General features: G+C 38.8%; 1 protein-coding gene and 1 long non-coding RNA gene across 2 annotated transcripts in view; one reads left to right on the top strand and one right to left on the bottom strand.

Moving 5' to 3' along the window:
* ches1 (checkpoint suppressor 1) overlaps nt 1-4,951 on the bottom strand; it is a 38,984-nt gene extending 34,033 nt beyond the window's left edge. Inside the window, exon 1 of the mRNA XM_082146870.1 lies at nt 4,783-4,951. The gene's annotated coding sequence lies outside the window, so the exon portion shown is untranslated. The remainder of the gene's footprint in view (nt 1-4,782) is intronic.
* Nucleotides 1-22,988, top strand: part of LOC309481846 — a 93,327-nt gene that overhangs the window by 8,076 nt on the left and 62,263 nt on the right. The gene's annotated exons all lie outside the window — the stretch shown is intronic.

Here is a 22,988-nt window from a genome sequence, read left to right as displayed (position 1 = left end):
TTCCTCAAAATGAATAAAAGCAGTGAAATGCAAACTTAGAATATTACGAAACCCTGCAATAATAAAATATGTTAAATAACACATCCTTTATGTATTTAATCTCACTTTATTAACAAATGTCTTTGCTCCTGACCTTCAATGATCCAATTCAACCATACTAATAAGCAAAAATTACAGCACATTTGGGTTTCGTTTTTTTGGTTGTTTTTATTACTGAAGAGTGTTAAAATTTCTTCTCCTGTGTCCTATTATTCTGCAATCCAGAACAACAGCACAGCTGAAGTATTTAGTAATCTTTACTGTACAGATGTGAATTTGCATTTCCTTCAGCCTGAGGCTTAGGCTATTCATTTCACTTTTGGTGTGAAAGGGCCTTTACATTTGCCAAAAACAGAACTTTTTTGTTTTTACGAAAAACGTTGTTACTTTTTCCCAGTTGAGAAAAAGTAACGCAAAAGTACACAATACTTTCTATAAAAAAGTAACTAAACGCAATTAGTTACTTTTAAAGGAGTAACACAATATTGTAACATTACTTTTAAAAGTAGCTTACCTGAACAGTGTGTGTGTCACTCTCATATATATATATATATATATATATATATATATAAACTATTTTTACTATATATATTTTTATTATATATATTTTTATTATTTTTATTATAATACTATATCTTTTTTTTTTTTTTTTTATATAATAGCTTGCTTTTTTCTCACTCAACTTTATCTATTCACTGACATCATCATAGTCATGTGGGCTATTGGTTAACAGTAACCATTAGCAAAATAGCTATTTAGGCATTGCTTAGGCAATTTAGCATGATAAATGCAATAAATTCATGATGGGTATAATTAAACTGTACATTTGTTCATGACGTTTCACTTATAATACACAAATACGTCAAATTACAGAGATAAAACAAAAGGCAAATTCACACTGATTTTCACACCATTACCAAAAGGTAAAGTAAACATTTGACTTTTCAGAGAAATCATCCTATGAATAGCTTACATGTAGATGACTTTGCACATTGGGATGTGGGATAGGAGACAGTATTTTATATATATAAAAAATGACACTTCAGCTTAAATAATATAAGATCTGAAATCTGAAATGTTCAGCTCAGGCTGTTCTTTGACCCATGGGGTTTCTTCAAGTCTGAAGGATCATCCAGACCCATTCTGTAAGCGAGCTGACACTTTCACTTTTACAGTGCACAAGAGAGACGGAAGAGGGGAAAAAGTGGAGGAAGAGAGAAAGAATGCAGTGAAGTAATTTTTCAGCTTTCATATGGTTTCCAGGACAATAACACAAGCACATAAATCCAAAATATGAGGCCAATTATTGTGGCGGTAAAGCGCACGCAAGTTCTGTTTCAAGGTCACATAAAAGCCAATGTTGTTATTGTGAACTAAAACTTTATTACAAATAATTTGTATTATTTGAAATAAAACATACATTTAAAATAAAAATAAATACTGAATAACTAAAAGCTAATTAAAGTATGAATAAATACTATAGTAGTATATAAATAACACACACACAGCAATAATAATAATAGATGGCCTAAGCAAGCACCACTAATAACTTGATTTTGAGAATAAACAGACCCTGTTTATACCATTTTAGAAAATGACATAATGGCCCATTGGTGAAGATGATAAATCTCTAATGAGTCACAAAGGCATGACATCATCACTCAGAGACGCTATATGCACATGAAATCTGGGCTTTTACTGCTGCATGTTCCAGTAGTAAAGATAACCACAGCTAATCATTACAATCTCCTGCTGACTGAGGGTTCGCTTGGACAAGACGACATACTTACACAGTGCTCTACATGCTTAAAATACACAGCCGCCTTACTACACAAAGACAAACACGGTGCCAACAGCTTTCACCAGCAACCGGCCAGTAAATATTTATGAAAAATAAAAATAAAATCAAGTCACTGACTCACACGGCCAAAAGCGGCCATGGACCAATCAAAGGCAGAGCTGCAGAGCAATCAGTCAGACTACAGCATGACATCATGAGTCATGACATCAGCCCCTGAAACTAAACACCCCTCTCAATCCTCGCTTTGCTCTTTTCTCTGAAACAAGTTCAAGGACAAAGAGAAGAAAACAGAGTGTTCTGGCTGTTCTCACATTAGTGCGGATGATTTTTTGGCCTGAGACTCATTATATTGGAGCATGACATCATAATCAGCACAGTCACACTTTTTTTTATGGTGTTTGACACTCATTTTTTAGTGTCTTTAGACAAACTGGACACACATACCAGTATGATCTTCACCATGCTGGGACTTTACACATTGTTCTATATTTACATAGTGTTGTATTCTGCATCATAAAGTGAATTGCATTGTGTTGTATAGTGTGTATACATTTATTTGTTTCCTGTGTGTGTGTGTGTGTGTGTGTGTGTGTGTGTGTGTGTGTGTGTGTGTGTGTGTGTGTGTGTGTGTGTGTGTGTGTGTGTGTGTGTGTGTGTGTGTGTGTGTGTGTGTGTGTGTGTGTGTGTGTGTGTGAAAAAAATTAACAACTTTAAATAAAGAAAAATTGTGTATCAAGACCCATTTACATGGGAAGCAAAATTACATTATGCTTGTTTTCAGAGAATATATAGTTTATTTAGTATCAACCTCACTATGAATAAACTATGATTATATGATTATATGATTAAACATGAATACAAATTTGAATGCTATTAATGCTTGAATAAATAAGATTTATTTTACGTCGAGTAAATGATGTTTAGATACTTTGATGGGAAAACAAGACAAAAATACTGATCAGTGTTATTTTAGTGTCATTGATATTATACTTTTAGTTAAATATCTGAATTAGAGTTTTTTATTTTCTGTTTTCAATTTAATTTTAGTTTTAGTAATTTTGTTGTTTTCATAATTTGTATTAGTTTTTTAAAAATATATCTATATAGTTTTTACTTCGTTTATTTATTAGTAATTTTATTTTACTTCATTCTTAACTAAACGAAAATGAGAAATGTTGGTCTGTTTACGTTTTCTATATTTTATTTTATTTAATATTTATATTGTTTTAAATAACAAACAAAAAATGTATATTATATATATATATATATATATATATATATATATATATATATATATATATATATATATATATATATATATATATATATATATGTGTGAAGAGTTCAGATGCAAAAGGCTCTAAAAGTGCCATCTGAATTTTTTTTAATTTATTTTTTTTAAACAATATTATATATTTATTTAGCAGACATAAAAGTGTCAAACCACCGTTAATTTTATTTGTTGGTGGTCCAAGAGTGCTGTTATTTTGTATAACTGCACTGGAACTTTTCACTGTTTGTATCACTCCAATTGTCTGTGGGTTGAGAGTATGTGAGCGGTAAAGAGTGGAAACAGAGATTTTGGTTGAAGCTTAAGGAGGGTTTTAAAAACTGGAAAATCTGTGTTTTCTCTCACTCTACACTGTAAAAACAAAAACTCGACTCATATTTCGTTTATTTTTTGCATGGCCTTTTTTGAGTTTCAAATACTCCCAAAAGTTGAGATAACTTTAATTTTGTCAATTGAAATACATTGGACAAATCAATTGGATAAACACTGGTAAATTAAGTTTAATTTACCAAAAATAATTTTTGCAGTGTAGAATCGCTCAGAGCAAGGTTTCTCTTCTTAACTTGGTTTCTCTACTGAAGATTGAGAAATGTCTCATGTTTTTTTGTTTTTTTATGCACTTTAAGTCAATGGTATCCAAAATGGTTTGTTTACAAACATTCTTCAAAATATCTTTGCGTTCTGTAGAAGTCAGTCAGTCATACAGGTTTGGAAAGACATGAAAGTGGGTTATTGGACTGCAGACTAGTCCTCACATTGTAGCTGATATACTGTCCTTGTAGGGAGAATTGACCCAAACACACACACACTCACAAATATACTTGCATTTCAAAAAGATTATCACAAAATAGCTGTAATACCAAAAATGGTAAAACAATCTGAACACTCTGATACAATCACCCAAGAAACCAACTGTGCTTCCCTAAACTGAACGCGGTGTGTAAACAGACTCCACACACTCGCACGCAGATTAATACACTCAAACACAAATGCACTGCACGCACACGTGGCAGCGCGATTAAGCGAACAGCGTTCATGTGTAGGCTACAATCAGCTGTGTTGAGCCAGTCAGACCGAGGCGTCTTTCTGCTGTTGCTGTGGTCCTCATCAGATCTGCCTCTCTTAACTAGTTTTCCGCCTGACAGACACAACATACCACACATACACGCACGCACACACACGCCTACCACCATCTGTCCGGGCTATCGCAGAGATCACAAGCAGTCTGTGGTAAACCTGTCTTCCCCACAGAAGCGCTCCAGATACAAACCTGAGCTTCCAAAACAGATGAGAAGTTAATGACGAAGCTGTGGCGTTTCCTCTCAAATCCACAGCAAACTTTTGTCTCGTGCAATTCTCTCCAGAATTTGCATGGAACGCATCAGCCTTGCGCACTTTCCCCCCTAAAACCAGTGCTGTCTTTCCTCCCAGACAGGAAAAGCACCCCAAACACGTACACACACACACACACACACACACACAAGTATTCCCCTCGTGCACAGCGATGACTCATTTCCACAATCCCTCTGAAGACGCATGTGAAGACCATCCCTACACTCCCAAACACACTCCAGCCTCCTTTTGTTGAAGCCTCTACCATAAACACACTCATAAAAGCGTGAGTGCCCTACAGAGCAACAAATTGAGTCACCTTTTAATCCCGATCCACTCTGAATAAGCCCTTCCACATGTATTCCTCTCCTCCCGACGGCAGCGGGTCAGTTCCTGCACTTCATTTCTGCCAGAGCAGTGTTCTTGGAGTGACCACAACAACAGAGCTGCGTTCCTCTAGTCTCACCCTCTCTCTTTTCCTATCTCAGTTTTCCTAAGCAGGGGTGTGTGCGCTGAGGCTTAGGCAACCCCTGGAAGAAAATACAGCGCTCTCTGGGTCCTAATGCTCATTGTGTGCACTCAAAGATGCCATTGTCTGTGGCTCAGGGGGAAGCCCTGCTCGCCAGAGTCACTACAGAGGCTGCAGGTGGCATAACCATTAGCGTGCCGGGACTAGGGGATTCAAGACGATTTGAGGACGATTAGGCTACATCTAAACCAGGGGTACGCATCTGACCCTTGAGATCCTTTTATTATTAGCTCCAACCCTAAAGAAACACACTTGAACAAGCTATCAAGATCTTCAGGATTGCTAGAAAGCTACAGGAAGGGGAGTTTGATCAGGGTTGAACTTAACTCTGCAGGAAAATGGATCTCGAGGACCAGAGTTGCCCAGCCCGGGTCTACACTAATCCCGATTCATTTGAAAACACATCTTTAGGGCAGATTAACTAAACAGGGCAAATTAGCGTGAGAACGCATTTCCAAAAAAGCGCAGATGGGAGTGTAAAGTTCTGCGCGTGATCTACTGACGACACGCAAATGAAAGAACACAGACAGTCAGATCATTTTCATGGCCAACATGTAAAATGTAGTACAACATCAGTACATTGACGAGCGCAAACCTTAGTAAATTACCTTGCGTGATTAATTTAAACACTCTCCCTCCCATAAATTTAGCGTCTGAAAGGGAAACTCCTAAAAATGCATATGCAATAAGATCAGCCTAAAAAATAACCCTGTTCACGCCTTTTCAGCGCTAATATTTCACTGCGTGTCTTTAGTAAATCTTGACAGTAGTAGAAAACGAGTAAAAAGAAATCTGATGCAAGGTGAGATCATCTAAATGTAATGCCGCAATCAAAACTTTACATCCATTTTCACATTTCGCTTTAATCGGGACAGCTGTAAAATAACTGTTTTCTAGCTAGCAAATCTGAAACTTGTACCATCATTTACATAGTATTAGGGTATTTCAATCGTACCCGTCCCTAACTGGCACATTCAACCAAAACAAACTGTTACTGGTTTGCATTATAGACAGCCATTTCTCATTTAAGTGGGATGCCAGAATAATCTGCAAAGTGAACCAGACCTCATGCAGACGGTCAAAAACCCGTCTATGCGAGACGATGGAAGGCAACTGACCACTCAGACACTGGCTGGGGGGAAATATGCAAGGAATGGGTAGAAAAACACTGCATATTTTGAACTCCGAGCATGAAATAGGCCTCTCTGTGCGCTGCATTTCTGCGTTTCTCAGGAGACTGTAATAACAGGCTTCAGCAGAAGACGAAATACCAATCTGCTGAGAAGATACCAAGGGCACTGTAGATTCTGACATTAATAACATTATCCCTCCTCTGGCAGTCATACTTCTTTTTAGTGGGTTTTAAATGCTTTTACAGTTGTTAAGCACAACGTACGTCACATAAATAAAAGGTTAACCTCCAAAAAAAAAAAAAAAAGACAAAGACATCAACTCCAGGTGAGATACAATTGCAGGGTGAAAGACAAGATGATTGTCTGAGTGATTGATTGAAAGGTTGGAGATAAAGTGAGAGAAAGGAAGATTACAGGGAAAGCAAAAAGAGGGGGAAAGAGATCTCGCCCTTGCACGCTCGTCTTCAGCGGCGGCTCGGATCGATAGTAATCCAGAGAGCAGGAGTTGTTTATTTTGGAAAGTCTGAGAGGCCTTTCAGGCCTGAGGTGGCTGCTTTCTCACCGAGCCATTAATCAGATGGAGGGGAGGAACCACCGTGTCAATGCCCACATGCCTGTCCACATACCACACAGCGGACACACATCACTGACTTACTGTAGTCGTAGCTCACACACCCGCTGGGCAGCTCCTCCTCACCGACGCGTGCTATTGAAAGCCAAACCATCTGAAAACACACAGGACACAAAAGTAATCAGGTTATCTGGTAGAGAGTGACCGGTCCTTAGGGGAAACTGACTTGATTTTTATCTAAAGTGCATCTGTAGGGTTTAAAGTACTGTGTATAAATAGAACGGCATAGTAGAATTTATCATATAATGTAATAGAGCCACACTCACAGGCATAACCAAAGCTTTACATGCCAGTGTGACATACATTTGTCCTTTAAAAGCACTCACTCAGACCATTACAGAGGTTCAAATTATGAGTTGCTTCCTAACACATTTATTGGAGAAATACTGTGGTCACACAGAGCGATGCAGTGAACTGTGGGCTTGATTTAAAGACCCCATGAAATGGTTTCATGGACTGTAGGACAAATCAAGGTCTTTAAAAAGGCAAGAGCCTTAAAGGAAAAGCTCACCCAAAAATCAAAATTCTGTCATCGTTTTCTCATGCTTATGTCATTCAGAATTTTGATAAGACAAAAGAACAAAAAATATCCAACAATTTTCAAATGTTTTGATGTAACGGGCCCCAAATATGATGATCCCCTTACGAGGGCTCCAAAGCATAAAAGCAGATATGTTTTCTTACACAGCAAGACAATATAAATATAGGCCTAATTTCACTCACCCGGCTATCACTTGAGGAAATCCAACCTTCTGTCCTTTGAAATGTGTTTTAGGCCCTATATGATTTCCGCGATGCAGAAAACGCGGATAGAATCGCGGAATCTTTAAAAACGGAATTAAAATTGTAGCCTATAACGCCGAATTTCACAGAATTTGTCAAATTTTATGAATAAACACAAAGCAGGTAAACTTAATTAAAAAAATCGTGATATCAGTGCCTGTGAACATTAAACTGCAAAAAGACTATTTAAATACGAATCCTGCATGTTCTATGTGAATGAATGGCGCAGACGCACGGGTTCGTCTACCACACACACACACACTGAAGCATGCATGACGCTCGCTGTTTTTTTTTAGCCTTTGCTATATGAACATGAATGCATGAACTTCATCTCCAGAGCCGCTCTGAGAGTCACTTCAGCAGCATTTCACCTTCATTTGAGAAAAACTAACTTTCATCATAACAGAAGTTCAAAGATCTTCACTGCAACCCGTCAAACTAAAAGTTTGGTTTAACTTGACAGAACTGTTGTACAGTAGAGTTTAGATACATCTCAATGTAATAATAATACTAAAACACTAATAATAATAATAATAAATTATTAACAAACCTTCATTTTTTAATGAATAATTAAAAAAAAAAGTCTTCCATGTTAAACATTTTTTAACAGTAAAGCTCATTGTGCAGCACGTTGTTTGACAAAAAGTTTAATTTCAAATGATTAATAGATAAATGTATGTTTTATGTCTTAATTTGATCACCAGAAAATACACAACACAGAATTTGTGGGGGGAAAAAATTTAATCATAGAAATGAAAATGAAAAAGATAATAATATTAAAAGTGTTGTTTTTAAATTTTTTATTAGACATGGTTTTTGATTATTTAAAATTAATTAAGCCATTAAAATTGAGTTTGGTAAAAAAAAAAAAATGGATTTTGAGATTTTAGTTTTTTTATAGAACTTTTCTTTTACACTTAATTTCATTCCAGAAAAGTTTAGTTAACTCCAATGTTACTAAAAATACATAAAAAAAATGCATTCCTTTCTCTCTGAGATTTTTGGCAGACCTCTTACAACAGTGGTTCTCAACCAGGGGACCATGTCCTATTAGCGGGCCTCAGCAAACCACCAAACATAAAAACGCTCCCACACTGTAAAATCTAATTAGTTGGACTTACTTAAAAAAAAAGCATCCAAACCGATTGCCTACAAAAACAAGTAAAGTGAAATAGGAATAGTTATGTGGTACTGACAAATGCTTAGTTAGTATAGTTCACTTACACAAGAGTTCTAGTAACTAAAAAAGAACTGTAGAGAGTACTTGATAATTTACTTTAAATGAAATATAATTGTTACCATTGTTGTGTTTTGCAGGCTGAATGTTGAAGACTTAAGTATGATAAATTGCAAGATTGTCACAAATATAGAAGGATTATATAAACCCAATTAAAAGTTTCACAAGGTTTAGGACATAAATGTTAGCAACAAAATTACAAAAGGTCATTTGGTCATATATATATATATATATATATATATATATATATATATTCTCTTCCTTTGAAACCAAATAACTGATTTTTTGCTGCATTGCTGCATCAATGGGAAGAGAATTACAATAGTATAAATGAAGTTCCAAGTGCCCAACCAAAGGGAACACTAATCGCCATTTTAGGAAAATAAACATACATTTATGAAGTCAGCTTATGTGATGTTCTCTCAAAATTTTCAGTTGTATTAAAATTTCAACATTCAAGATGACTTTGGGAAATGAGTGAATGCAAACAGAGAAAATATAACTGCAGAATTGGAGGAAATGAGTGAAAAGTCCATTAAGATTTTTCCCGCCTCGAAAACCACTCTCAAACCAATCAATTAATCTTAACTTGGGTTTTCTTAGTAAACAAAGCATAGTATGTGAATAGTACAGATTACTAGATTTTTACAATTAAGTTATGACATTAAGTAAAGTTAACTAAAAAGTGTTAGTTAGAATCACTGACTACGTTTACATGCAGCCAATAACCCGTTCAAAACCGGGATATTAGCAATAACCCGGTCGCGCACGGCCATGTAAACACCGGCAAAAACCCGGATATGCTCATATCCCGGTTTTTAAAAACCCGGATATTATCCCTGGGGTACCCCTTTTCTAACCCGAATATTTGGTCATGTAAACGCGTATCGGCATATCCCCATCAAAAGGAACATTGATTTGTGTTCTGCGCATGTTCTATTTGCAAGGAATCTTGGTCTTTTGAGTAGAGACGGCGCATACAAAAACCCGCGTGCAGTATACCGGAAGTAAACAAGAAGTAGAGGTAAACATGGCGAGACGCAGCACAGCACCACACTTTTGGAGCGAGGAGGAAAGCGCAAACAAAGGTGATCGCTATCTGCCCCGAACTATTCGTTATCCGCGTGCTGCTGCTGTTGTTGTTGCCTTTGGATACAGGAAGAAGAATCGGAAATGACGCATATTGCGTCTTAACGTTGTCCGTACGTCCAGACGCTAACCGTGCGTCGCCGTTTACATCGGGATATTGCCAATTGATTACAAATTCCATGTATACATGAGTAACTCACTCTACTCACGCATGTAAACGGGTTATTCTGAATGTTTCAGAAACCCAAATAGTGACCTTAACCCGATCATAACCCGAATTTTAACAGCTTGTAAACGTAGTCACTGGATTTTACAGTTAATGCAAAGGTTTGAAAACAAGCAGCAGTGTCATATTACCAGTATAAATATTATTTAAATATTGTGTCACTTTAAGTCAAATAAAGAGAACAACTGCCATTGAACACTCTTGTGGCCAGCTGTGGTTCCTGAACCCCAGTTTAAAAAAATAAAATAAACCTGATCTAAAGGCCCCTATACACTTCAAGTGGAATCGAAGAAAGAACTGGTGTGACATAATTTTGAACAAAATCAACAACTGGGAGTCCGAAACAGCGTGCCAAAGCCATAGACTGTAAAAAAATAGGCCAAAGCATACTTTCCAGAAAGATTTGCTCCTGCTGGCAAACGCCTTCGAACTACCATTGGTCCGTGGCGATGATGTCATAGGTAGGAGTGGCCTTCTTTGACATGGAAATCATCTCCAGTTTATTTCTTCTGCTGAGTCCGTCGAGGTCGGACATCCACAAATAAAAACATGAACACCCTGGAGAGCTGCTTTATGGAAGGAAATTAAGTTGTAATTCTAATTAAAAGAGACACCGACACTGTTTTCCATGTTAGATAATGTAAAGCTGCTTGCTTTTAAACTATTGAATAAAGTGGTATATAAATAAATGTGACGTGACTAAACTGGAGTGCTGAATTGCAAACGGTGCAAACATCCACATCACTACTATCACCGCTGTCATTTATTTTTTTTATTTTTTTTGCATGCAGCACATACTTCTTTTCACCCCAAAACGAAGAACCAAAAATTACTTTGCCCTGAGTATATAGGGGCCTTAAGTAAATGGTTGATAAGGAAACAGCTGCACTGTCCTAAAGATGTGTGCACAGCATTTGTTTGCAAAAATAAAAGTTATGGTGTAAAATATCAGAGACAGCTGGAGTACATTTTGCTGATCAATGCAATTTAGCCAAGTACATTTACATTTATGCATTTGGCAGACGCTTTTATCCAAAGCGACTTACATTGCATTATCCTATACATTTATACATAGGTTTGTGCAATCCCCTAGCCTGGTAATACCAGACTCTGCTACTTCACTTTGCTTCGTATACAGAGTCTGGAAGGGCATAATAGAGAAGTGTTTTCTCTCGCGCGGGGGGGCGCTTGTCTGATGTTTAAAATCATTGGTTACTCGTAAGCCAATCACATAACGTTTGGTTATGGCGTGTGTTATGCGCATGCTCAGCCGCATCTAACTTCCACTGTAAACGCATGTATGATGCAAAAACTAAACCACCGAGCGAAATACCGGAGTGAACATGGCTGTGAATGACTTTTGGAGATTATGTGAAGTAAATCTACGCATCCACGGTACAATCAGCGTCTACGTCACGGCTCTCAGCCCGCCCTCTGTTCGTTGATTGGCCCGGCTGTTTTCAGGCCGGTGGAAAACTGAAAGATAGGCTGCTATCTCAGACTGACTACAGGAGCGAAATGAAATTAGCGGAAGTAGGAAGTCTGATGTAGTCAGGCTAGCAATCCCCTGGGATCAAACCCACAACCTTGCGTTGTTAACGCAATGCTCTTACCACTGAGCTACAGGAAAGCAGGAAGTAGGACATGTAAGTGGAACAATTCCTAATCAGACCCATTACCTTTACAATCTGAGAGGAATGCATATAGGTTGATGGGAATCCTAATTCCTAAGCATAACCTTAACCCAAAAGATGGGATTAGTTAATGTTAGCAATGTTGTTCCAGGATAAGTTGTTGATCCTACGTGCTTAAATGCTAAAGAGCCATAACAGTCATGCAGTTCCAGTCGTAGTATCTTCGAAAGCAAGCAAGAAAATTCACAAATTGCGTTTCATTCCTTGCTCTGAAGAGAAGTGTCCTGGATAGCACATGCACCCTACGTCATTTATTAGTTACAGGGCTGAGTCACTGGCGTAGACTCAAGCTCCAGGGCAAAAAATATCCATTTTAAACACTCAGACCTTCAAACCAGATCACGCTCAGAATGTGACTTTATTCATCGTGGCATACAGACAAGCTCGGCTCGTGCCAAAACATTTCCATCCGATTCATTTTCATGAATGAGGGTGCATGTGCACTCCCTGTATTCAAATCCCCTCACAATCTTCCTTTATTAATCCTAGACATTAGATTGTTTTCCAGAAACGCTTTCTAACGCGCATACAACAGGAGAATGGAGGCAGGGGGCTTTTGCCTTGCAGGAAGAGATGCACAAAAGCTCTTTTGTCTTTCAGGAGACCATAGGAAATGATGACCCACTTAATAGAACAATTTGGAGCGTTCCTGCATTGTGCGTTAAAAAAGGCCTCCCAGTGCCGAGAGACAAACAATAAACAAAGTCAATGAGGTAGGAAAAGCAAACAGAGCTTGCGAAGGGAAGAAACGTGCGTGTGTGTGTGTGTGTGCGTGTGCGTGTGCGTGTGTGTGTGATGTCGGTCTTCGAGCAGAAGTTTCAGTAATGATGACTTCCATCTGCTGAGATGTGCATTGCAGGAGTAATGAACAAGCCAATCTGGTCACCGACATATAATTGAGGAGCTTGATTTCATCTGCTGTTTGTTTGTTTGTTTCCCCTCTTTTTATTTGCTAAACTCTCAGCTGGTGTTAATTGCGATCAAATTACTATCAAAAGTTGGAAGAAGATCAACTGGGAAAAATGAGCTAGGTTTCCTATAGCTTTCAGTCAGGAGGTTTTAGTCATAATGGTAAAGAGTATTTCACATAATCTTAATATATCGCTTTAACTCCACATTAAATGTTAGGTTATAACTGTATAAATAAAAGATGCTTCCCTCCGCCTCTTCTTCTTCTCCCTGTGTGGGAATGACATCACCCTCTGGCAGAAGCATCGTTGCTATTTACGCCACTAATTAAATATCGTTCAAGTTTATATGAGATCCTTCATCAGAACAGTTTCAGCGAGAGCCGTAATTAAATGCAGTTTATTACAGCTATTCATACTCTAAACTGAAGCAGGACTTTCAAAAAATGTCCATATTTGAGCAGGCATCTTTAATATATAGCCTATAAATATTATATATATATATATATTAATTCAAAATAGCTGTTTTCTATTTTAATACATTTTAACATTTTATTTATCCTAGTGATGTAAAGCTAATAGAATGATTTCTGAAGGATCATGTGACACTGAAGACTGGAGTAATGATGCTGAAAAGTCAGCTTTGATCACAGGAATAAATTACATTTGACAATATATAAAGCAGCTATTTTGAATAGTAATAATATTTCAGAATTTTATGTTTGGTAAAATAAATGCAGTTTTGGAGAGCAGAAAAGACTTCTTTCAAAAACATTAAAAAGGCTGTCAATTAGCACTGCATTATTCATATACTTCATTGTCAATAAATACCTTGAGATGACTTGAAAAACACGCATAAACCTGTCGCAATCGTGTGTTTATTGTCTTCACGTGTCATCAGTCAAAACGTTTCTGCTTTTTATTCATCTGCTGCTACAGCGAAATGAGCGAATAGTTGGATGTCTTTGTCCATATGAAGGATTTCCTGGAACGTCATAAGTTATCACTTCTGCGAATCCGTTTTGGACTTTCTGAGAGAGCGCCCTCCGGCTTCGAGTATCGCCTCATTTTGGATGAGAATAAAATGACAGGTCATGCATAGACTATCTTGTCTCTTTGAATTTAAATCTAGATTTATTCACATTGGCATCTACGCGAACACACTTGCCAGAAAAAAGTGTATTCTACGCCCATGGAAATAACCCACATCACCTAGAAGTATTTGGCCGGGGTTTGCATTTGATGCTCGTCTGCTCTCACATCCATACTGTAACTTTATCACCTTGAGAGTCTAATGTCCAGTGTTAATCATACGTTATGTCTAACGTAACTTGTATTACAACATGTCACATCACTCATTCAACTAAACCCTGAAGACAGGCGTTTGGATCTGAGTCGGCTCCTCTGATCATTGGTGGCCGGCAGTGGTAATGAGTTTGTAGAGACACAGCTGCTCATGGAGGAGTCATATTAAATCTGTGGCTGGTATGAAGCAGAAAATGACAGTGGAGATGGCAGGGTGTTGCGGTCAGAAGGCCTCCACCCTACATTTATCAGGTGCCCATTTGCACTCACATGGAGAAACAAGTCCAAGTCTTGTAGGGTGAAGTACGGTCAGCCCTGCTTTGATGGATGTGTCTGACAGCTTTTCATTCTCTACTTGATGATTGATTCATGTAGACAGAGTTGTATGTCACCTTCGTTAATTTGTCGATTTGAATGTCAGCTCGGACAAGACACGGTGCAAATTCAAGCACGATTTTCACAGCACTGATTTTACTTTTGAGTTTAAAATCTTTCCATTTTGATTTTTTGTTTTGATTTGATTTAGTTGTTTAGCCGAGGAAAAGTAGGGCACAGAAGGTGATGATGTAGCTGTAGTTTTCACCAAAGTTGTTTCCAACCGTTAATGCCAGCACTTATAAAACATCTTACTTGCTGAACTAGGTTGCTTTTTGCACAAATTCCTTTGAGCGTTATTAAAGGCAATACTTCAGAATGAGAATTTAATCCTACAACTATAAAATATTACAATTATATATAGAAAATTGAGTGGGTTAACACAGTAACCTCAACACAAGTAAAATGCTGTGGTTTTGGACAATAGCCACTGTGCATATAAAACCAAATCATTTGGCAAAAATGGTGGATTAGAAAATTTGAGATCTTCATAATATACAAGGTGTTATAAAATGAATAAAAAATTATTTAAGTCTAATAAATTGATGAGCCTAATGGACTTAATGCATTTATTTAAAGCTGCAGTCCGTAATATAATGAGCGAGTACATCATGAATCCATTTTCCAAACCGTGTTATTGTCTTATCCTGAATCCGTACTGTACACCTATAATAAGTGTTTATATTCAGAGTATTTATATATCAGTCAATCTTTTATATTTAATGAATTTCCTCTTTTTACATTTAGAATACCATATCTGTCATCTGACGCTCACTTACAACTTACTCTCAAGTTAATGTAATTTTTAGCAAATCTCAGAGCAAAACTCTATTTTTTTTTATTCTATACATATTATAATATTGTGATGCCTAACTTGTATCATTCAACTATTTGATTTTAGTTTTTAATGTTGAATTTTTTTCATTTAGACAAAATATTATAGAATTTTGATATCGGACATTTATTGGCTACTTGCTAAAAATGAATTATAATATTTATCAGCTTATAAAAGCTATATTATATCTGTATCAGTCAAAATTTGAATAATCACTGCATCCATAAGATACACTAAACACAGGTATTGTTATTGTTAACTAAAACTAAAAACAAAACTAAAATTTATTTAAATAAATCAGAAATAAAATTAAATATCAATATTAGTTGAAAAACAAACACAATTGTAAACATACAATTACAAAAACCTAAAAAGAGAAAATATAAAAATAAAAGATGCTAAAGATATAATAAATACTAATACTGAAATAACACTAGAACTAATCAAAACCAACATGGATTTTAGTTTGATGTTGCTTTTAAAACCGAATGTTTAAAATAAATTTAGTGTCTGGGTCTGAAAGGGTTAAAGCCAAAGACCATTCAAGACTTTTCTGTACTACATGAATGATCTGCCATCGGCAACAGCAATGAAACACTAGCAAAGGGCCCTGACATGATATCATCTTCATATGCATGCGAGTAAATGATATTTCATGCTGAAGCCTTTGCTTTCATGGGTAACGGCACACTGCACCGTCACCATATGGGGAGAAGCAAGCCAAAAGCTCAATCCCAGTTCACCCATGCAATGTTCCAGCCCAGCCACAGCAGCGGGATATAATTAGATTGGAAATTACAGAAAGTTACAGGGAGCTAAATCCCCCATGGATTGCATGGCTATAAATGTCTTGCAAAAGCCAGTGGATGTATCACCATAGCAACAACCCTCTTCTGTATGCTATTTTGAGGGAAGGAGGAGAATGGTGGAGTGGAGGGGGAAAAACGCAAACATAGCTTTTTCAGCGTTGAAAATGATACATTATTCAAATGCCATTTTTTTTTTTTAAATAAACTTTTCAAAGGAGAACCACTGCGAAATTCTTATGCATGGTTTGACTTGGCTTCACAAGGACAACATAAGGTCAAAACAATATGGTTGTTTATCTCATTTCATATTTGAAGTAATGCTGGTAATGAATGTCACCACGAGTCTTTGAATTTTGAATGATGTTGTGAATTAAACTCAACTGGATATTCCAGCCATTCAAAGGTCAATAATGTTGTTGCAATATAATGTTCCATTCCAGTTGCAATCAACCTCTTTTTTTTTTTTTTTTTGCTCTGATTTTGTGTTTTGTTTCGGTTACTATAATGAATAATAAAAAATGTGTGCATAAACTCACTGCCATGATACTATGGGGTACTGGATGGTTTGGAAAGGGGAAAGAAAAATCACCAAAAGATTTAATGTGTTTTTATAATTTCTGTAACTCCTAAAAAGTATGAGCAACAGTAATACTCATGCTGACTTAAAAAAAATAAAATATATATATATATATATATATATATATATATATATATATATATCTTTCCCTCGGATTATCCCAAATGAGGATCCGTCACCTAACGGTCACCTAAACAACAAAAAGTAGCATGGCAGAGAACATCAGATAACACTGTCCAGATCAAACTGAGCAAAGGACAGGCATAGAGCACACGGTCTGGTCGTCTGAGGACCTGCACATCCTGACTGAGTTTGAGTGCGATCTGTTCCTGGATCACACTGGAGTGGATAGTGACAGAAGATGTGTTACAGCTTTAATGCTCCTGTTCTTATATTACAATAATAAGGATTCAGAAGCTCCCAATAATCCTTTGAACAGTATTAAAATGTACACTTGCTAGGCTGTGTCACTAGTGCAAAAATATTTTATAGAATATTTTAATATAACACTTAGAGTTAGTTGAGTGTTGAGGGCAACTTTTGGCCCTCTAGCGGGTAAAAAACAAAACTGCATGCATTTTGCGGAGGAACTTTGTTTTGTTTGTGCTTCGGCTCTGCGTGGCTGTGTGGATGAATATGGTTTATCCTACTGCTCATAAAACATTCACTACTAGGCTTAATTAAGAGATATAACCAGTTTAGATGGAAAGGATCTGACTTGCTAAAGACGTTTCTAGGTTAACAGACGCACTACTTCCTTTCGCTCAGCGCTCCAGCAACCCATAATGAAATGACCCTTCACAATAGATAATGCTTTACAATGAACTCTGTTAGACAGCTACTACCAATGTCAATTTATCTGTTCAATAAAATACCTTACTCACCTCTTGAGTTATAAAAAACGTCATCTCCGCATCGGTTTTAAACCATTCAAACCCATCAGTTCTCAATGAAAAGCCAAGCCACTGTTGATTCTCATTTTATGGAGCTCTGCTTTTTCTCTTTTTGCTAGCAGACTCTCTTCTGTTTTAAAAAAAACCCATATGATTCCCTGGAGTTTGGAGATTTAGCTGCTCCATGTCAACCTTTCTCACTCGTTGTAACAACTAACTTACAGTATGCCACTCCCAAACTACACACGTGTGAAAGTATCCGGAGCAACTTTTCTCTATTTACAGATCTGACGAGACACACATGGACGAGTGACGCATGTACATAATTTCCCTCAAAAACCACCCCGCTAGGTCTAAAATATAAACACTTATATTAATAAGTTATTATTTAATATTAATTTTACATATTATATACAATTTATATGTATATTAATAATTATATAAGTGATAAAATGATATACAATATAATAATTACACATATTACGCCCCATACACAAATGTTTCCAGTCTACTAGTGTGATTATAATGCAGAAAATGCACATTAATAATGAATAATAATTAATAATGCACATTATTAATCATTATCACATTCATCAGAGTATTGTTCATGTACAAATGGTTATAGATTTGGTTATAGGTTATAGATGTGCTGTGTAAAATTTGAAAGGTCATTTATTTTCCCTCCTCTGGTCTTAGCACATTAATAATGATCAATAATTAAAGTTTAAGTAAGAGAAAAAAAATATCAAAACTATAATGATGCGACTAGCGTGTAAGAGCTGTTGGGTCATGAAGAATCTGGTTTGAGTCTTCTCCTGATCCCATTCCCCTCTCTCTCCCTCCTTCAAGTGTCCTGTCACTTCAGATAAGAGCATTGTTTGCCTTATAGTACAAATAACGATTCATTTCAAGATGAGTCAGTCATAAGACATCACGAGAGACTCCATTAAAGTAGAATACAAGTCTTTCCATAAGTTTGACAAATAGAAAAGAGAAGAGTTTCCAGTAAATTCTGAACATGAATCATGCAGGAAAATGAATCTACACAAAATGAGAGCTAGAGGCCAACAAGAAAAAGAGGAAGGAGATGTCAGATAGAATATAGAGCAATGGCTTTTACTGGTTAGTTAATTAGCTCCTTTCAGCTCTTTTCTATCTACTGCAGCGTCCTGTGAGGTTTATCACTGTCCTTCTTAATGCTCTACAGAAGAGCCCAAGTAAGATCTCCATTCACTGGCGACAGGGCAGTTCATTTGCAGTTGTAATTCCATAATTATGGCAATTAAACTGCTGGGGTACACGGGAGACACAGCCGGCCTCAGTTCGCTACAAATTATCATCTCTCAGAAAGCAGACAATTGTGGTTCAATTGGTTCAGTGAAAACAGTAATTGGTGAAATGGGCCATTGAGAAGCACCGCTGTGGGAACTGCTCTGTGGAGGAGGGAGGATGGAAAGGGCAGTCGCTTACGGATGGTACAGGGCCAGCCTGCGTTGATCAGGGGATACAGCCGTTTGGTGGACTGAAGATGCCATACCAGTACAGTTAATGGGAATGCAGTTGGAGGCATGCTGGGGTGTTTCTCCTTCATTCATGAGAGAGCTGACAAAAATATATATCAGTCAGATGGCCTGTGGTGATAACATCATCACTCACTTGAAACTTTGATGGATCGGCCACCCTAACCGATGCCTCAAGGTCTCCAGGAGAAACTATGCTGATTTAAATGGATAGATGGATGTCCAGGGCTTTGAGCTGCTTTATTATGGACAGCAACGGGCACTCTGGACATCTAAATGCATGTAGACACCGAGCGTGAAGGACGTAGATGGTCACCATCACTATTTTCTTCAATATATAAAGCACTATATTTTCGTAAACCCACATTAAAGGTGCTATGAGGGATTTATGCTATGCCATGCCATGCATAAAATGTCCTCACTACCAGACAGATATTACAGCTGTAATCAGAAAATCAACCAATCAAAAAAGACCTCATTCCGTGAATTCAGGCCCACTGAATTCGTTTGGTATGTTTGTGAAGAGCGGGGTTTTGTAGAGACAATATGTGGGGAAGGTTTTTTTCAGTATAAGCAGTTATTAATGGAAGTATATTTCGGAGTAAAAAATTGTCACGGTTCACAGATCCACGTGTTCATTCCTGCTCTTTGTATTGTGTTCTGCAGCTGGTCTGATCAGATCAGATCGAAGGCACCTGTCGCTCGTTCCTGGCACCTTTATCTATCCTACGTTTGCTGTGTTCAGTGTCAGATCATTCTACTATTCATGTCTCGTTGTTTCACCAGTTTTCCAGCTCTCTGTTCCTGTGTTTGCTCCCTGCTGTGTTTGGATTACAGCCTGGTTGTGTGTGAACTATTACTGCGCCAGTGGCCTAGCCAGTTTGGACTCTTCGTTCCTCTGCTCTCCAGTCCATTGCAGTTCCCTCGCTACCAAGGCCTGCCAAGGACTTCTCCTGTGCCAAAAAAACTGGACAGCTCTGCTTGCTTTAGTTTTCTGTTTAGTTTAATAAACTTATTTCACTCGCCTTTGGATCCTTGCCTCTTTTGTTCCTGACATAGCGATCTGATCATACATGGATCCAGAGAGCATCTTGGAGTTAAGAGACATTTTATCAAGCAGTAATGCACAGATGGAACATCAAGTTGAACAGATCCTGGCTACGGGTCACGCTGTTTAGGCCTTGGTAGCGCAGGTATTGGAATGAACATCCCGTGTTGTTCCACCCCAGAACCCTGCCTCTCGCGTCAGCAAACCACGACTGTCATTCATTTCTAGCCAAGTGTTCCCTGCAAATCGCCCTTCAGCCATCATCTTTTCCCATGGAGGAATCCAGAGTGGCCTTTGCTATTACTCTGTTGTCTTGTCGGGCTGCGCTCTGGGGCTCTGCGTTTTGGGAGCAGAAACACCTGTGCTGCTCATTGTTTCAGTCATTTAGTGATGAACTCAAGAAGGTATTTGATCAGGCGGTTTCCCCAGAGAAGTGGCGCGAGTTATGGCGGACCTGTGGCAAGGTAACAGATCAGTTGCTGATTACTCCAACGAATTTCGCACACTAGCAGCAGAATGTAACTGGAACGTTGAGGCACAGTGGGACATGTTCATGCATTGGCTGGCCGACCGTATCCTGAACGAGATCTACGCACTGGAATTACCCACAGCTCTTGATTCTCTGATTGATTCCTCATTCGATCCTGAGCCCACGCAGGTGGGCAGAGCTCATCTGTCCCAGGAGGAGAAGGAGAGACATCTGATTCAGGGACTTTGCTTATATTGTGGAGGTGGCGGGACACATCGCCGCTCAATGCCCAGTAAAAGCCAAAGTCCGTCAGTAGGGAAGAGGTTACTGAAAGGCAGTCTTGCTTTTGGAAAAACCTCCCTTGTCGCCACTCTCCTCCCCGTTAGACTGCAATGGGCTGGATCATATCATGCTTGTCAAGCATTAGTGAACTCAGGAGCTGAGGAGAATTTTTTGGACCTCAATCTTGCCCGCAAACTCAAGATACTGGTGGTCTCACTCACCCACCCGATCTCCGTCAGCGCCCTGGGTGTTCAGTCTCTCCCGTCCATCAACCATACTACAGGGCCAGTGAGTCTCATAACTTCGGGTAATCACACAGAGATTTGTTTCCTTATAACAGATTCTCCTATGGCTCCTGTTGTCCTTGGTCATCCCTGGCTCTCGCTTCACAACCCAGTGCCCAGTGAGTACCTGGACCTGAAAAAAGTGTTCAGTAAGTCTCGAGCTGCTTCGCTCCCTCTGCATCGTCCCTACAACTGTGTATAGATATATTGGCAGGTGTGTCTCTGCCTAAGGGTAGATTATACTTGCTTTCCGCTCGGCAAAGGGAGGCCACGGAAAATATATATTTCTGATTCTCAGGCAGCCAAGATCATCCACCCTTCGTCTTCCCCTGCAGGTGAGGTTTTCTTCTTTGTGGAAAAGAAGGATGGTTCCCTGTGGTCTTGAATTGACTATAGGGGGCTGAATAGCATCACGGTAAAAAATCCTTTACCGTTGAAGTCTTCAGCCTTTGAACGATTGCAGGGGTCTTCTTTTTTCATAAATTTGGACCTTCGGAACACCTATCATTTGGATGGCATAAGAGAGGGGGATGAGTGGAAGACTGCCATTAATACCCCCAGGGGGCACTTGAATATCTTGTTATGCCGTTCGGGCTTTTCAGCTCCCCTGCTGTCTTCCAAGCACTCATGAATGACGTACTGAGAGACATGGTTGATCAATTCATATACTGTATGTCTACCTGGATACATGGATTGATATTTTCTTCGTCTCTCCAGGAACATGTCAGGTGAGTGCTTCAGAGGCAGCTAGAGAATGGGCTTTTTGTCAAGGTGGAGAAATTCATTTTTCATGCACAGTCGGTTCCCTTTTTGGCGCACGTTGTGTCGTCCGAGGGAGTTCGCATGGATCCCGCAAAGATTCTGGCTGTGGTAAATTGGCCAACTCCAGATTACCGCAAGGCCTTGCAGAGGTGTCTGGGCTTTGCCAATTTTTGCCGACGTTTCATTCGCATTCGCTCCTTTGACAGCCTTGACCTCCACCAAAACAGCTTTCAGGTGGTCCAAACTCAAGAGCCGCTTCGTTTCAGCTCCCATTCTTGTTGTCCCTGACCCTTCTCGTCAGTTTTTGGTGGAGGTCGACACATCAGAGGTTGTGGTTGGCGCGGTTCTTTCCCAGCGTTCTTTTGCGGACGACAAGATGCATCCTTGCGCGTATTTTTCTCATCAATTGTCTCCTGCTGAACGCAATTATGACATTGGTAAAAGAGAGTTGCTGGCAGTCAAGCTCGCCTTGGAGGAATGGCGTCATTGGTTGGAGGGTTCAGGACCGACCACAAGAATCTTGTATACATCAGATACGCCAAAAGGTTAAACTCCAGGCAGGCTTGTTGGGCTTTATTTTTCAGTTGTTTGTATTTTTCCATCTCTTACCGTCCGGGGTTCCAAGAACATCAAACCCAATGCCTTATCTCGTGTTTTTGACCAATCTGTGCGCCCGCACTCTCCCGAGCCCATCCTGCCACAGAGCATGGTGGTTTCGATGGGGACTTGGGAGATCGAGTCGAAGGTTTGTACAGCCTTACAAGAGGCAAAGCCTCCGCCCGGATGCCCATCGAATCATTTATTCGTGCCTGAGAGTTTGCGGTCCTACGTCATTCGATGGGGACATTGCTCCAAGGTGGCTTGTCATCCAGGGATCAGTTGAACTTTGTTTCTCATTAAGCAACAGTTCTGGTGGCTATCTATGGCTCATGACATGCGTCGTTTTGTATTGGCCTGCTCTGTCTACGCCAGTTGTAAGACTTCCAATCGACCCCCTGCGGGACTCCTTCAACTGCTGTCGGTTCCTTCGAGACCCTGGTCCCACATTGGTCTAGATTTCGTTATAGCCCTGTCTCCCTTGCAGGGTAACACAGTAGATTTGACAGTGGTGGACCAGTTCTTGAAGGAAGCCCATT

The sequence above is a fragment of the Leuciscus leuciscus genome (genome assembly GCF_965113295.1).
Source record: "Leuciscus leuciscus genome assembly, chromosome: 19".
Classification (NCBI taxonomy): Eukaryota; Metazoa; Chordata; class Actinopteri; order Cypriniformes; family Leuciscidae; genus Leuciscus; species Leuciscus leuciscus.
The sequence above is the reverse complement of the archived record's forward strand: the minus strand, read 5'-3'. Positions and strand labels throughout refer to the sequence as shown.